The following is a 17,376-nucleotide window of genomic DNA, read 5'->3' as shown; positions in this document are numbered from 1 at the left end:
GAGGTCGCCGTCTCGCCTTGATTATGTAGCTTTAATTGGAATTAATAAAGATCGCTATCCGTTCAAAGCGCAGTGCTTCCGATGCCAGTGTACAGAAGTTCTTCAGCGCGCGACGAACTTTATCTCGTGCTGATCAGTCCATTCAGTGAAGACACGAGGCAGGTTAAGTGCAGATCATGTCCTGCACTGGTCTCTCAAAAAATCTTTTACGCAGGAACGTTAGCGTAATCAGTCGTTCAGTTAATATTTGTTAGCTACATATTTAAGGGAACGCAAGCATTAGTGGTTGCGTCTCCTCCAGTGTCCTCTGATGAAACTGCAGTGTAAATTCCTCGATATGGAGAAGCGTTTCTGGTAAAGTCTGAGGGGTACAGTCAGATTCGAGCGGGGATGACAGGAAAAAACATGGACACGGCGAGTGTCTCTCGGTCCCCCTCTCTTCAAGAATGGGATGTGCCTGTTAGAAGCTTTGGGCTGAGACTGAAACCCCTCTTCTCAGTGTGTCTGTTTCTAAAAGCTGCAGTCCACCGCCCCCCTCCTTCCCAGATCCCCCCTCGCATAGAGATGGATGACATGTCAGACAAAGGCAATAGATTCCAACACTTTGTGATTCGCCAACGCAAAAAGCTGGAGCACCAAATGAGGAGGTCTCTTCATCTGACACTTCGGAAGGGGAGGGATGCAAACAGGGAAATGAGGAGAGATGGGTTTAAAAAAATCGAGGAAATTAAAAGACAAGTGGAAAGGAAGCGGTACCACCAGCGGCCAGGCATCGTGGTATTTCTAAACTGTATGTTGTCAAACTACATGAATCATGCTTGAATCATATTGATGACCTAAATGTAGACTGAATGTAAAAAAAATTGTGTGTTGTTGATGGGCATAATGTTGTCAAGAGGAGACTATTTTAAGATGAAGGAACGTCTTAATCTTTATAACAATGTTTTCAATTTCTACTGTCTGCCTTTCTTTCAATTAGGTCTTGTCGGGTGTTTTCACATTTTTCCACCGAATATCGATTTTAGGCTAATGCATTGGCGTTAAATAATAATAAATTATTAAGCAATATTTTGGCATTTCTTTTCTAAAACAGGAAATACGGAAAATGTAAACAATAATATAAAGCATAAATATGCGCAATGTACAGATATAAATATAGCCTACAATCTGAATTTCTGACAAATATTTGCTGCATCTGACAGCTATATGACAGTCGAGAATTATAAGTATTATCATTGTTTTTGGTACTGTAACGACACTACTAAGTTCGCTGGCCTGTCAAATGTTAGTAAAAGGATTGTGTCTTGACCATGCTGTTTGAGCTGCTGTATTGTAGGTATTTCTGTAGATGGCGCTGCTTAGTTTGCTTTATTTGACTGAGGGAGGCTGTTGAAGTTTGTTTTATGGCTATCCAACAAAATTTTTGATTGTTGATGACAATTGATGAACTTAATGTTTGTTAGTGAGTTCTAGGTTTTATTTATTTTCTTATTTTTTATTTATTTTTCATGTTATTTTTGCTCAGATATATAAGAAAAAAATGTTTTGTAGAACTGAAATCGATGGTTGTTCATCGTTGACTCGTGGTTTTGTCAGTTTGTTTATGCCTAGTTGATCACTGAGTGTACCCATGTTCAGTTGACGCTTCGCTATTTTATTTATTTATTTTAGACTCCTCTATCTTTTCGCTATTTTTATTTTAAACCAATTCTATCTATCTATCTATCTATCTATCTATCTATCTATCTATCTATCTATCTATCTATCTATCTATCTATCTATCTATCTATCTATCTATCTATCTAGGCAACATTTCTAATAAATCGATATAAAATGTTTATATAGCTACTTGTCTCAGAAAAAAAAGAAGCTGTTTCAGAATAAGTTTTTAGATCCTGGAACATATTGTGATCATGTTTGCTTTTTATCACTTTTTAAAGCAGGTGATAAAGTCAGCGTGCTATCTTCTTAAATGTCATAATTTTTATAAAAAAAGTATATTTTTTTATTGTTAAAATTCAAATACAATCGTATGCACTAATTTTACGCATCGCACTCAGTTATTATCACACTATTATCGTTGTTGCCATTGATATTGTTTTTGCTGTTATCTTTTTCACTGCTTGTTTATATATATATATATATTGTAAAATTGCACATACGCACAGATCTAAATTTAAGCACCACACATGTGTTTAAATGCTTGTAGTAATTAGTAAAAAGTGCAGGCTTTGGCTTGACTGAAGAAGGATCTTACACATTTATGAAGTGTTCGCCCTGTGACCGTTGCAGGTTCGGCTAAAAGAACAGGAGGCTATGTTATGTTATGCCTTCCGGCTAAATTTGGGGACGATTCTTCTTTTTGTTAGTATTTTTGGAGGGAGCTTCTGGTACAATATGTAACACCATGGGCTGTAATTTCACACTCGACTACACATTTCCCTTAAAGCTGCTTTTATTTCCCCGCAAGACCCCAGCTTTTTGCCTCCACTCCCCTTTACTATATTACTTACTTCCTCTGTTAAATGATAGGAAAACTAATTGCAACTGATCATAGTGGCCACTGAATGCTAAAAGCGGGATATTAAGTCTTTGTGCTACAAAATACAATTATATTTAATGTGGCTCCTCGATGTTTTTATTTATATATATATATATATATATATATATATATATATATATATATATATATATATACACATACATACATAGGCTACATGCATACAGTAGGCCTATATTGTTTTTAGTTTTCCTATAATATTACCGTCCTGTCACAGCTGGGCAAGGGAAAATGTGTAATAAATTGCAAGCGTGCCAGTTTAAATAAACAAGAAACATGCAAAAATATTTTTTTAAAGGTCTGGCTTGTTTGAAAACACGTTTTACATTTTGCATTCTTTTTTTAGACCAACCCAGGAGGTTTTACTCTTAAGAGAACGATTGGAAGAGAGTGATCGAACGTGTCAAAGAGAGAGACAGACAGAGAAAGAGAGAGAAGGTGCAGTGGTATAGTGCATCTGTTTTGACAACCTCTGCTATACGCCACATAAGTTTATTAGTCAGAGTGAACAGCGATGAACGTCTAACAAGAACGCAGAAAATCACTTCTGTTCCACTATCCAATATTTCTATTTCCACTTTTAAAAAGCCCATAGGTTTCATCTCATTCACTGTAATATTTTCTACGTCACCAATCGATACTTTCCACTCCACTAAGCCTGCTGTCCACTTCAGTGTGCTATAGCTGAATGCAAGTATCCTTAGCTTTTACAGCAGGAATAACCCATAATGGAATTTTAAGAAGTCTGTTACGCTTACTGGGAATTTCAGTCGCCGGATTGTTTTAAAATAGCTTATTTGGTTGTGTTTTTCCAGAGGTATTGAGTTATCACAAACACCGAAAAAAATCATTGAGATTTTTTTCCTTGGGGAAAAAAAAGTTATAACTGAAAAAAGTTTAAATAATCTCTGATCGAGTTTAGAGTAGGCTATCACAGAAATTAAACAGATGGAAAAAAGAAATTGCAAATAATAGCCTACTAACATTAATAGTAGCCTAATAATAATAGTAGTATAATGATATTAGTGTTTTGCACAATACCTAGATTATACAAAAACAATTTTATCGATAAATTAATCATCTTTCCTATATTAACTGCAATTGAGATGTTTTAAAATCCAATACCTCAATAAACCAAAATATGAAGTTTCCAAAATTTTGACCGCTGTCACCAAAACAACAAAACGGCATTCACAACGCCAGTCATGATATCAGCTGTGTCTTTAGATTACCCATTCATGATGTCTAGAGTGAACAGATGGACCATCAATTGAGTTCTGTCCACAGCATCAGAGATTGATTTTGTACTTGCTTTTAATTTTACCATAATTAATTAGATTATTACAAGTGTTATATTGATCTTCGCGTTTACACCCAAAATAGAAAGGTGAATTAGCATATGATCTATGTTTTCAATTAACTGAACAGCATAAACAACAACGACGACGACGACAACAACAGAAGCCTAATATTAATAACAACAACGACGACAGTAGTACTGAGCCTAATAATAATAACATTGGAAATATGAATTTATGTAATATTAATATTGCCATAAAACTATGCGATCGCAAAAAGGCTGATGTTTGGAGAAATTAATATTTGAATGATGCAATGGGAGATCCCGCAGTAATACTAGTATGGATTACAGTGAGCAGTTATGTCAGCACACGGGCCCAGCTAATAACATCACATAATAGCATAATCCCAGTGTGAATCAGTTGCCACTTAAAATGTACAGATTGACAAGGCAAATACTTTTCAGCGAGCAAAGAACTACCGTAAGAGCAGACTTGCAACATAATAGGGCGGTCAATAAAGGTTTGTCGCTGGTCAAGTAGTTTGTAAAGTACACCTACTGTATGTTCTTACCTGAGCTGACGGCGACTCACCCCTACCGCTAGAAAATAAACACTCACACTGTTTGGCGAGACGAAAAGAGAGCCCTGCGCTTACCTGATCGACCAGAGATGTGAGCCATGGCTTTTCCCTGTCTAATGGTCCGTTTCGTCGATGCAGCCCACTAGATCTGTCCGGCCTCCTGCGTTCCCTCCTCGGCTGGGCGTCCTGCCTCTCCCCGCTGCTTTTCACAACCTTTGACCGATCATCCAAAACTAAACGGTTTAGACGACAACAAAAAAGGAGAGCAACCTCTGCTCCACTGAACTAGATTGATAAAGGAGGGGAAATAGCAATCAAAGCAAATAAAGCGTTGCAGGTGTTATATAAAAAGAATAAAACTTGTCTGCTGGAAGTAAAGAGGGGACTAGAGGATGGAGATATGCTAAGATCCGCACGCAGGCGTTTACGTGTGAGACTCAAAGGTAGGATTTATACCGATGAATATTCATGATCATTTGAAAATATATATCTATATGCTTGTGTGCACTTATCAACTTAAAATGTTCTGATGGTGAACTTGTATGAAGTTTGCTCAGAAGTTCTCAGAACGGCTGCGTGATTGGTTGTGATGACTGATTCGTGCTGCTCATTGGCTGAACTTTAAGGTGAACCTGTTCTCAGTAGGAGGGTCTAACTAAATAAACGAGTTAATACGGAATTTGGAATTATGTTAATATATTACGAAGTCAGATTAATTACATGTTGTTATATTAAACAGTTCTGACATGTTTTGTTACTTTGTTACGTGTTACTAAAGCGCTCGAATTTGTATTATTTTTTTGTGGGAAGGGGTTGGTGGTTTATATATAGTCTATAGGTTATAATAAAAATGTACTTAAAGTGGGAAATGTAACATTGATACTATGTTGCTAAATAGTTACCTTGATGTTGCATATTTAATTACCAGGTTAATGCAATTAATGCTTGATGACATATACATTTATTACTGTACATAATAGTTGCCCTGTCACATCACCGTTTCATAAGGTTTTGGGTTAAGAGACTATAGCAACCTTATAGCACAGTAATCCTTATCCTACCCGCCTCACCAGCCGGCAGGAAAAAAGGAAAGGCCAAACTTTTCAGTTGAGCAGTCAAAGGTGTGCTCCCCCCTGTCACGGAAACAAGCAAATACTCATTTATTGGGGAAGATATTTGGCTGTATTTTAAACAACGTTTCCTCTTTGCACTATAATAACACTGCAGTTCGTAGCCTACATCATTTGCCGTTTTGTTGTAATTATAAATATTGTAAATATCTTTTTGTATTAAACGTCCGTTTTGTTTAAAAATATTCAGATTATAGCCTGTTATTTTAATGCCAGTTGAAGTGAAAATCGTAATAAAAAATAAATAAAAATAAAAATAAAAATCTAGGGCAACTCCGCATGGATAATTTTCAAAGTTTAAAATAACATTAGTCGCTGAGGGATTCGATTTATAAAAAGAATCTTGCCTGTGTTAAGGCTGAATTAAACCACAGCTAGTCCAGCGTTTCTGTAGCTAGTTTTATTTCTTAGAAACATTATAATAGTAACACGTCTCTGTCACTAGTAATTAACATTCAGGACAATTAAATTAGTCTGATAGGGCGCTGCACATGTAACAAGGCGTCCACCCATGTTTTAATGAAATCGATTTCTCCGGCCTTCTCTGGCTTCAGTAACCACAATTCTGACGTTTTGGATCCTAAACTCTGACAACAGCAGATTCACACAAAATGTTTGTTAACTAGGCGAAGTTGAGGCCATAATAATTTAATGTACAGTTTTACGGCTTTACCACGCTCTGTCGTACTTTTAGATATTGTAATACGGTATATTTGCAAGTTACTTCTCTGTTAATGTTCCAGTTAGTAGACTTTATCATCCAATTCCTCTCTTCTCTTCGCGATCACTCGCGCTGTTAAGCTCTGGCTGAAGTTTCCACTCATCTGCTCTACTTATATGTGCATTTGTGATGGGCTATACATGCATCTGCATCGAACATTTGAACCATATTGCTCACAACATAATTCCGTGTCATTTTGCTACTTTAATGTACTGAAGCCTTGAGTGGCCGCGCGACTGTTCTCCTCGCATAGTTGGCATTTTGCAATAAACCACATCTATGGTTTTTATGTCGAATCAGATGAATACGCGTATTATTCGTTGTAAGAATCATTCAGTGCACAGCTGATCTACAGAAATAAATACATATCAAAGTACTGATTTTATTATGTAGTTTAACCGTAGAGAAAATTATGTTAAACTGCTGCAGCCTATTTATTTCAGTAACTGTTGATCAGTTACTATTATTTAAGGACAATACAGCTTATGAACTCTTCTTTTCTTTTCTTTTCTTTTCTTTTCTTTTCTTTTCTTTTCATTTCTTTTCTTTTCTTTTCTTTTCTTCTTTCTTTCTTTCTTTCTTTCTTTCTTTCTTTCTTTCTTTCTTTCTTTCTTTCTTTCTTTCTTTCTTTCTTTCAACTAGTTTATGAGTGGATAGAGCAAACAGAAAGAGTCCCGTTTTGCACCATCTCCAGAGTTTTCTTTTGATTTTTGAAATGAGTGATTTTGTGTGTGTGAAACTCGTTATATAGGAATATTACAATATAGTATGGATTGTAAATTGAGAAATTATATTATACATATTGTTCTTTTTATGAAAATCTGTGTGTGTCTATATATATATATAGTGGATGTATTATTTTTATTATTTTATTTTTATATATATATAATACATGCACTCACACACACACACACACACACACACACACTTTCAATGTGTGTGTAAAATATGAAAAAGATAAATATGTACAGCATATAATTTCTCATTAATTTACAAACAATAATGTATTTTAATATTCCTATATAATGAGTTTCCAATTGCCATTTGTGTGTGTGTGTGTGTGTGTGTGCTGGACCCTGAGGCAGCCCAGGGTGCTCTCAAGCCAGCTGCCACTGTTTAAAACAGACAGGAAACAGCTTCCACTAACACGACTGCAATATGGAAAGCAGCGACCTCCTCAATGCACCCCATGGCATGATTCTAATATCCCCCCTCTCACTCTTCACGCACACACTCACATACATGATTTTTGTTAAATGCGGTGTTAAATGGTTGAATATGTTTTGTCATTTATAGTATCAACAGCATCGTATGGCTGATATTTTGGAGATCATTCATAGGACCTTGACCTGTTTCGGCAGTAATTCCGAAGCACTTGGTAATGTGTGTCTGGATTGTGATAGAAGAGAGACTTGGATTTCCCTGTGCCGTAGAGATGCTTTGTTTCACTGTAAATGTGTGTGTGTGTCTGTGTGAGTGCATATCTATTATCCATCTGAGAAATACAGAGCCGCTCGTCTCCCTCACGGCCTCTGATCATCGCCCTGTAAATGCAGCCTGTCACCTTCAGTGGTGTAATGATCACAGAAACAGTGACCTTGATCTATGGCTAGCCATAACGGAGAAGAGAGAGCATCTCCCACACTCCTCACTCAGAGATAACAGTGAAACATGGCATACAGGGGAAGCCAAAGGAGGGTTCAGAACAGGGCCATTTGATTGGCAATAAAGGTTGTTGGAGTGTCTGTAATGGATGTGAGATCTCTCCTGTTATCATCCATTTGGATAGAGCATCGACCGAAGGCGACGTGATTCCAGATTGAAAACTCAGGGAGTGGCTGATTATGGTTTTATTGCATAGTCCATTACACTGGTCAACACTACACACTGTTTCTCAAAGCAGAGGCTGTGGTGGATTAATGGGGCAGCTCTTCTGTTCTCTCCAGCCCCCTCGGACATACGGACCTTTCCTTCCCTTCAGCAAGGCTTTTTGAATATGTCCCAGTTCCTGCCACATTTAGCTTTAAATAAGTTTCACCCTCCCTTCTTTTTCTTCGAAGAAGGGCGCAGTGGGTTCATGCACCCTATGAGTTCAGCACTCATCATTTATCATCCCTCTCTTTTTGGAAACGATGAACAATATTGTGTCATAGACTCCTCTTGTGATGCAGAAGGAAACTTCTGGAAACTGTATGTGCATCTTAAATGTGAGAAATATACATATACATATAATTTTTTTCTTCCATTGTATGTAGCATTTGATAAATGTTAACATAATAAATGGTATATGTAAAATAAGGAATAGTTCACCTAAAATTAAAATTGTCATCATTTACTTACCCAATGTCGTTCCAAACCTGTATGTTGACCTAGATATATATATATATATTTTTTTAATTACTGCTATTGTTTAATAAATTTATGTTTGTGGGACTCAAAACATAATAATAATAATAATAATAATAATAATAATTGAAAATTTTTTTTTTAATGTGAATCATTTTATATGTGAAAATATTTCTTGGTATTTTCCAATCCCAATATATATGTGGAACACAAAACATTTAATAATAATAATAATAATCATAATCAAATAATAATTGAAAATGTCTCTTTTTTTTGCCCATACATGGTAAAATAATGTATCCATAAAATAAAATGTATCTAATGCATGTATCTAATATATCTCTTGGTTCTTTCTGATATATAATATACACTTATTGAGATTCATTTAATTCCTTTTATGTTGAGAAGAACATCAAATGGGTTTGGCACAACATAACAGTAAATCAATGATGGCAGTTTTTATTTATTTATTTTGGGTGAACTATCCATTTTTTTAAAATATATAGTTGGAACAAAATGGGTTGTTATGAAGATTTTGCATTATGGGCAAATTACATTTCTCAAAATCAGACATGGTGACAGAGTCAGCTAAATGTAACCTGGCATACCAGTGAAGGGCACCAAAAACAGTAGTAAGAGACAAGAAATAGTGTAGGAAAAAGTAGAAAATTCTCCCTGCGGAAATCTGGACGCTTTTGTGAAATCTGGTCCCCACAACAGCGAGCCCCATCAACTCATCTCCCCTTGCCAGCTTTTCATATTTAAAGCCAGTACGGGTTTAATTACCAAATGATGACAGTGTCATATGGTGCCATGATGGCACAGGATATGTGTGAGACACTGACTGACAGTGGGACGCTGGAAAGCAAAACGGGGGAGAAAAAAATAGCTGAGACAGTAAAACATCTGTAATTTGCAATTCACTGGTGTTCAGTGGTTGCTCATGGATTAAAGATTAAAAACTATTGTCTAGCAGATGGAAGAGAGAGAGAGAAAGAGAGAGAAACATGGAGGGAGGGGGAGCTTCTAAGCAGCCCATTTACATTTGTATATAAGCAGCACTGTTAGGATAATCACATGGAAAAAATAAGCTGTCTCCATCACACACCCAAGGCAATGCCTCCATTAGCCCCATCTCCAGATGCAGATGCTTCTGTTTTCAGATTGATTTGTGATGACAGCATGTTGCCCTCTGTAACAGCTTGGCATATAGTTTGATGCAAGTACAGAGATGATCTTTTCAGATATTGTCTGAAAGACGTCACGGTGCTAAATACTAAATGCAACCATCTACACTCTTAAAAATAAAGGATTTAAGTGTGCACAGTATAAAAATGTCCTATAATATGCAACACTTGTACTCACTGGTCACTTGACCAGTGTCTAAATTTTTTTTTTTCTCTCTCTCTGTTGGTGATTGAAGACACCAGCTACACCTGATCTTTTTGTAATTGTAATTAATTAGTGTTTTGTTAGTCTTGCTGTGTCTTAATTAGTTAGCACTGCCCAGTAGAGAGAATGAGAGGCAATACCTGCTACACAGCAAATAATTATTAGAAACGGCTATAAGCTAATGCTGTGAAGTTGACCCTACTTTGATATGCTCAGGTTCCTTTGATGCATTCGGGTGTACGGGGGAATGGGCAGCCCATTGAAGCATGGCAGACCACCTGAGAGTTGTTTTCTGGACTCTGGGAGGTCACTTGACACCAGTGCTCTGGAGAAGGTGCACCGCACTGGATTTCACATGAGTTAAAGGACCTCTTCAATAAAACATCACCAGCTTTCAATGGTACACGCTTGAGCTGCTTGTGTAATTGACTTTTTGACTTTTTTCGGATTTGCATGGACTCTCCAAAAGTAGCTCACCTGGCAAGTATCGCTCTGCTCCGAAATTACTGTGGCACTGTGTTATATTACAAATAATAAGCACTCTCCACTGACCACAGCTACTCATACCGTCTTAATGTAGACTCACCTCTTAGACGAGCTATAGAAGCTACAGTAAATGAGAGCCTTTTGATGTCCATACAGTTTCAATAAACATTTCTGTCGTTATTTACTTTTGTTTACATAGAACATTAGACCCCAATGACTTTCAATGTATGAACACAAAACACTGAGACATTTTTTTTCAAAATATCTTCTTGTATGTTCCACAGATGAAAAGATCTTACAGCTTTGGAATGACATGAGAGTGAGTAAATTATGAAATAATTTTCATGTCTGGGTGAACTATCACTTTAATATATTTTAATAGCTGTAAAGGCCTCTTGGATGAAATATGAGATTGGAAAATACTGTCTCTCTCTCTTTTCTGTAGGTGAAATTCAATATGCACAAACCATTTTAGCCATCTTAGGAGTGAGGAGACGAATAATTTCTGTTCTGAATGGATGATTCGGAGCCAGAGGTGAATCATACAGGGGTTTGTTTGTATCTGTGCCTCTGATCCCCCTCTAATAGTCCCTACACCGCACAACATCTGTCACGCCGCGTGCTACAATCGCTCACGTAGAGCTTTAGGTGATGCTGGTGTATGGTTATTCCTGCCACACGGTCTACATGGGCATCCCCAACGCCAGCGCTCATTAGCAGGCAGGTGGCGTTAGAGTTTCTACTGGGGCCGAGACGAGGAATAGAACCTGGCAAACCGGGTTGTATGTCCGCATCGGGTAATCCCCGCCAGATTGCCAGGATATCAGAAGTGACATCACAAAGCCAACAAAAATTAGCATCCCTAATGGTCTGCCAGGCCAAACATTATTCTTCATGATGAGAAGCAGTCATGCCTGCCCAGGGCTCCTGATGATTTGGCCAAAAGCAGTGGAGGCCCCTAAGCTCTCAGCTCCAGCCAAAACCAACAGGCTCTATTCTCCAACCCATGAAGACCGGTTCTACTCTACTGCAAAGGAAGTTCCTGAGGAAAATCCTTGGGATATTCCCATCATTCTGCTGATGCCTTCATATTCTAGAAGATCCGTGGAAATTACTTACCTAAAAGGAAAGGAAGAGGCTCTCACCTGGCGCTTGATAACCAGTGAAAAACACCTCGACTAGATTTAGAAGCTAAAACCAAGAAAGATCAATGAGAGGAGAGGGGGAGAGTGGCAGATTTAATTAATTACTGCATATTAGAATGTTTGTTTACAAAATTGAACAGTTACAAGGGGCCTGATGGTAATTAATTTAAAACGTATTTCCCCCTGTCCCTGCCTCGCGTCGGCACTAGACGTGGTTGTTTCATGGCAGGTAAGCCTACGTCTCATTGGATTTCCATCAATTGCTCAAAGGTGTGTTTGAAAACAAAGATGCATGGTACGCAAATTAGCCTGAATGTTAACATGATTGTATATTAAGAATTCTAATTAGTTATTCAAGGGAATCAAAAGGGAAGAGCTGCATGATGTTGTGATAATGCATATCTAAGAGGAACGTTTCACCGTTTTCCACCTAAACCATATTTGCTTTTTCATTCTCTATTGTATTTAAATGTAACTTTACATTTTAAACAGATCTGTAAATTGTCTCTGTGAAGATGACTTTATTTCCCCAACAATGTCACAGTGGTTGCAGGTCTGTGTGTTTTCAGCTGTGGTCAGGAAGGTCTCCTGAGGTCCCCCTCTAGGACAATGATGTATTTAAGTCCCCTAAGAGGTCAGATGGACTCTGTCCAGAACATCACCTGCAATCAATAGTGTTGGTAAACCAGGCTCAACTGAGTGGCCATGAAGACTCCCCTTATAAACATGCTCACAGAGAGGCCGGCATGGCCCATTGCTTTGCTAAAACCACAACTAACATCCTGACACACACACACACACACACATACACACGCAACACATGCCACCACTCTGAAAACAAGTGTTGATGACAAAAAGAAGAAAAATAACAGCACCTCAGCGGTAAGTGGAGCGCCTCCAGATGATGAAATCCTCTCTAAAGGGACACAAAATTGAGGCAAATTGACACCCATGTGAATGTTTATAAATGCTAGTGAGTGGCACTGCTGTGGAGCAAAATCTGTGAGATTTTATTTATTTTATTTTATTTTAACAAAATAACTGAATACTGAGATTTAATCAACTATTATAATCAACAAAAATTAAAAACTAAAATTAATAAAACATTTTAGTTTCATGAAATAAATGTGTGAAATAAAAATAGTAAAATAATAAAATCCATGAAATAAATTTAATTTTAGCTATTTTGTTTATTGCAGCTTGCTGACAAGGCATTATTTCGTTTTTTTAGTTTAACATGAATTACTAAAATAAATTAAACTAAAACTAAAATGAAATTAATATTACAAAATTACAAAAAAATACTAAAACTTTAACTAAAATGAAAATGAAAAATATAAAAAGCTAATTCAAAATATGAATTATTAATATTATTATTAGTGCTGTCAAACTATTAATCGTGATTAATCGCATCCAAAATAAAAGTTTTTGTTAACATAATATATGTGTGTGTACTGTGTATATTTATTATGCATAGTTTGTATAGTTTGTGTATATAACAGTGTATAGTTTGAAAATATTTACATGTATATATTTATATTCTTATCATTTATATTATATATAAAAATATTTAATATATAAACTTAACATATTTTTCTTACATATATACATGCATGTGTGTGTATTTATATATACATAATAAATATACACAGTAGACACAGATATTATGTAAACAAAAACTTTTATTTTGGATGCGATTAATCGCAATTAATCGTTTGACAGCACTAATTATTATATTATATATTATATTATCAATATACTATTATAATTTACTATTATTAATAATAGTAAAATATCACTTATTCAAATTCATTATTATTATTTCACAAAAATTTTGCATAAATGTATAATAGCATTATTCCTGTAAGTCATTATTCTTGCTCTTTCACTAAAAAATGTGTATACATGTACATTTGCATTATTTCTCAGTCATTATTCTTGCTTTTCTGCTAAAAAAAAAATACATAGCTGTATATTAGTATAATTTCTGTCAGTCTGATAAATGATATAAAAATATCAATAAACAGTTAGTTGCATTGTTAAAAAGTTGAAAAAGAACAGTGTTTTAATAGTTTTTACAGTTTTCCATTACTTGTTAATTTAGTAAATATCAGTTTTGCCTGATTATGATAATTCATGTTTCAGCTTTTTGCATTTTTATTTCCCAGCCATATTCTTTGCATTCAGCATGACTCTGTCATAGCAAAGGTTGCACATTCTCCTTAACGCACAGGTGAATTGGGTGCACTGCTTCAATCAAGGCTTCACTATTGGGTTTGAGAATCATCTGAGCCCAGACAACAAAAGCAAACGCTACAGTGAATGTCTCTACTGTAAGTGGCTTTTGAAGAATTGGCACAGTCATCTGGCGAACACCTCACATCTCTCACAAACAAATGAAGGCCTGGCGCTTCAAAGTGAGATTGATATCTCTCTCTGAACTTCAACCAGAATATTCTGAATATTGAGAGAGGTGCACTCTTCCCACGGGACCGCCGAGGCGCCTCTCTCCTCCCTCGTTCTGCCAAAAAGGGGGAAAAAGATTGCCCCGTAGATCTTCCATGTTCATCAATATTCACTCATTCATCGTGAGCCATGGCAGCTGAAATTTGGCCTACTATTGCTGAATGGATGACCCAGGGATCCACTTTATTGCCATGAGGTTGTCTGCAATTGAGATTCAGGGTTAAAACAGAACAATACACAATTTTTATGAACTTCAGACTCATCTATATATTTTATGTTGTGACAGAAATCTTTTCAATTTGCTCTGCAAGTTCTTAAGATTACCCATCCATTTAATAAGCCTAGAATAAATGTATCTACCTTGTTCTGCTTTCTGACTGTTTGCCAAATATTAAATTGTTTTTTCCCTTTCTGTTTTTACTTGGAAATATTTTTCAAATAAAATAAAGGAAACTACTGCTAAAGATGGTTGTCATAAATCTATATGTATTGCTGAATTTTCACACAGTATTTAAGATACTGTACTGAATTATATTAAACTCAGAAACTTAAGAAATGTCTTAAATGTCTTTACAGTTGCAATGTGCACATAGAGAATGTAATAAGTATTATGTACCATGACAACACAAATGATCTTGAACAGATTAACCTTTTTTATTATTATTATGAAAAACCAAACTACGTTTTTTGGGGTTTACTGTAAAACATCCACAAGGAAAATTAATTTGAATACAAACAAAATGCACTGCCAATCAGGTTTGCTTCTCTGTTAGTATTTCTACAGCTGTATGTCTCTATTAGTGCATCTTTCCGAGAACTCCTTAGTAGCCAAATGAAGAGGCAAACACAGATGATGATGATGATGGTGATGGTCATAATATACATCGCTGAACCACTTTGAGGGGAATTCCAGCTCAAGGTGAGAAAATCTTTTTATTTAGAATTTGTCCTGCTCCATTTATTCCCACTACAAGGCAGTGAAAATAACCATATGTGAACAACATCCCAGATAACGAATACATGTTCTAAATATGTACTTTTGTCAACATTCCCATTAAGTTACAAAACCATTATTTCTGAATGTTCTCATAATCGACAAAATGTCAAATTTTTTTAAAACATAAAAAAAAAATATATTGGTCATGCAAACATTAAGGAAACATTCCATTTATTTTGTAAACATTATGTGAACATTACTTTTGAATGTTGTCTGAACATTCTGAAACAAATAGTAAGTACTAGTGCTGTCAAACGATTAATCACGATTAATCGCATCCAAAATAAAAGTTTTTGTTTACATAATATGTGTGTGTACTGTGTATATTTATTGTGTGTATATAAATACACACATATGCATGTATATATTTAAGAAAAATATGTTATGTTTATATATTAAATATATTTATATATAATATAAAATATGAGAATATAAATGAATATACATGTAAATATTTCCAAAATATATACTGTATGTGTGTGTATTTATATACAGTATACATAATAAATATACACAGTACACATACATATATTATGTAAACGATATTCTGGATGCGATTAATCGCGATTAATCGTCGACAGCACTAGAAAGTACATTAGTAAAATTTTATTAAAATGTTAACATTTAATATCGTTATTAAAGACCAGATAACTTTGAACAGATTTTCTATTAATTTTACTTGGAAGAACATTTGATAAAAACTGAAAGAATCTTGCCAGAACGTTAGCCAAGGTTTTGTTAGCTGGGAAACAGGACTACTGTAATACAATTATATACTGCAAAAGGAGTGCCTTAATATTGTGTTGATTGTGATATGATTTTTGCTATGAAGCACTGAAGTAATGTTGTGTGGTTTTGTTAATATATAAATCTATTTATTGTCACAAACTGAACCACAAAAGCCACAATTGTACGAATCCCACCTCCAGGTAAACCACCACATTTTAAAATCCAAGTAAATGTTTATGTGAAAATGACTATGCTGTCACCGTGAAATGTACTAATAAATCACCACAGTTGCATATATTTTCTATGGCGGAGGAAATTTCCCTGAATGCAATCTCTACATGCATGCATGCATGTTACAATCTTTAATACTCCATAATGATCTCCCCTAAGAGGTAAATCAATAATTGCAGAGCTACAAAAGAGCGTTTTGTCCTAAAATGGTAATTAGCATGGGTCTTGACCTCCCTCATGGCATCTCTCACTCGCCCATCTGAGAGCCAGGGCATGTCCAGAGCTGACACTTAATGACGCTAACATTACACACTCGCTGAACATTGTCGGGCTTTTGTCTTCATTCACATCGAAATGAAGTTCTTGGGGCCCACGTTTATCAATCATGGTGGGGCTCCAGCTGTTCGCCAGTCTTTGGCCTGACTTCAACAGCCGTGCTTACAAATTGTCTCTGAATAGTGTGGAGCTCTGCCTCCCCACCCTTCCACCCCCTTTTTGTCACTGTCTCCTGACAAATGTTCCACTGCAGCTTTTCGCAGACATGGCCGACCCTACCTTCTGCTCCTCGCCATTCAGAGGGGGGTTCTGGCCTCATGTTCCTCTCACAAGATGAGCATGGTAATCTGCAGTTCAGACTGTTACTTAAATGCGTAATGTTGCGATGTTGTATTGGGTATCAAGAATGGCAACGAAAGAGAACATAAAAATGCCACGTCTGATGGAGATACTCAAAATGAAGTATTCATAATAGCCTTCTGATGCATTAATAAGATGTGTTTGTGATCTCTCTTTAATACTTTCTAGATTTCCTGCTACCTGATGTCCATCAAACATTTCTCTTGTGAAACTTAAAACAATAGAAAACAAAATCAACATGGGTGAAGAGATACGGCAGCCTCAGAGGGATGAATGACTGATACAGTTTCTCTTTCAATGTGCTTTGAAAAGTGAAATAATTAAGATAGATGGGCAGATGAATTAGTTGTCTTCCAAGGTCAAACGCTGATTGCCTTATTACTCTATTACTCCACTGTTGTGAAACTGTTACCGCTGACACTTTTTCATGATATTCTTTACATCCACAAAAGAAAAGGAATGAATGAAGGAGTGAGAGAGATACAAATTGATTGTTTGGCAGCCAAATCAGTCATAGTCATCTTGGGTGGAAGGATTAATGGGTCTTATGGCTGTTGCAGGTTCAGGCAGGGAGACGGGCAGAAAACAAGAGAAATTGGTTTGGGCCCCCGGGAGCTGAATCGATGTGAGTAGCATGTAAGCAGTGCACTGTTGTT

The sequence above is a fragment of the Barbus barbus genome, assembly GCF_936440315.1.
Source record: "Barbus barbus genome assembly, chromosome: 16".
In the NCBI taxonomy this organism is placed as follows: domain Eukaryota; kingdom Metazoa; phylum Chordata; class Actinopteri; order Cypriniformes; family Cyprinidae; genus Barbus; species Barbus barbus.
The sequence above is the reverse complement of the archived record's forward strand: the minus strand, read 5'-3'. Positions refer to the sequence as shown.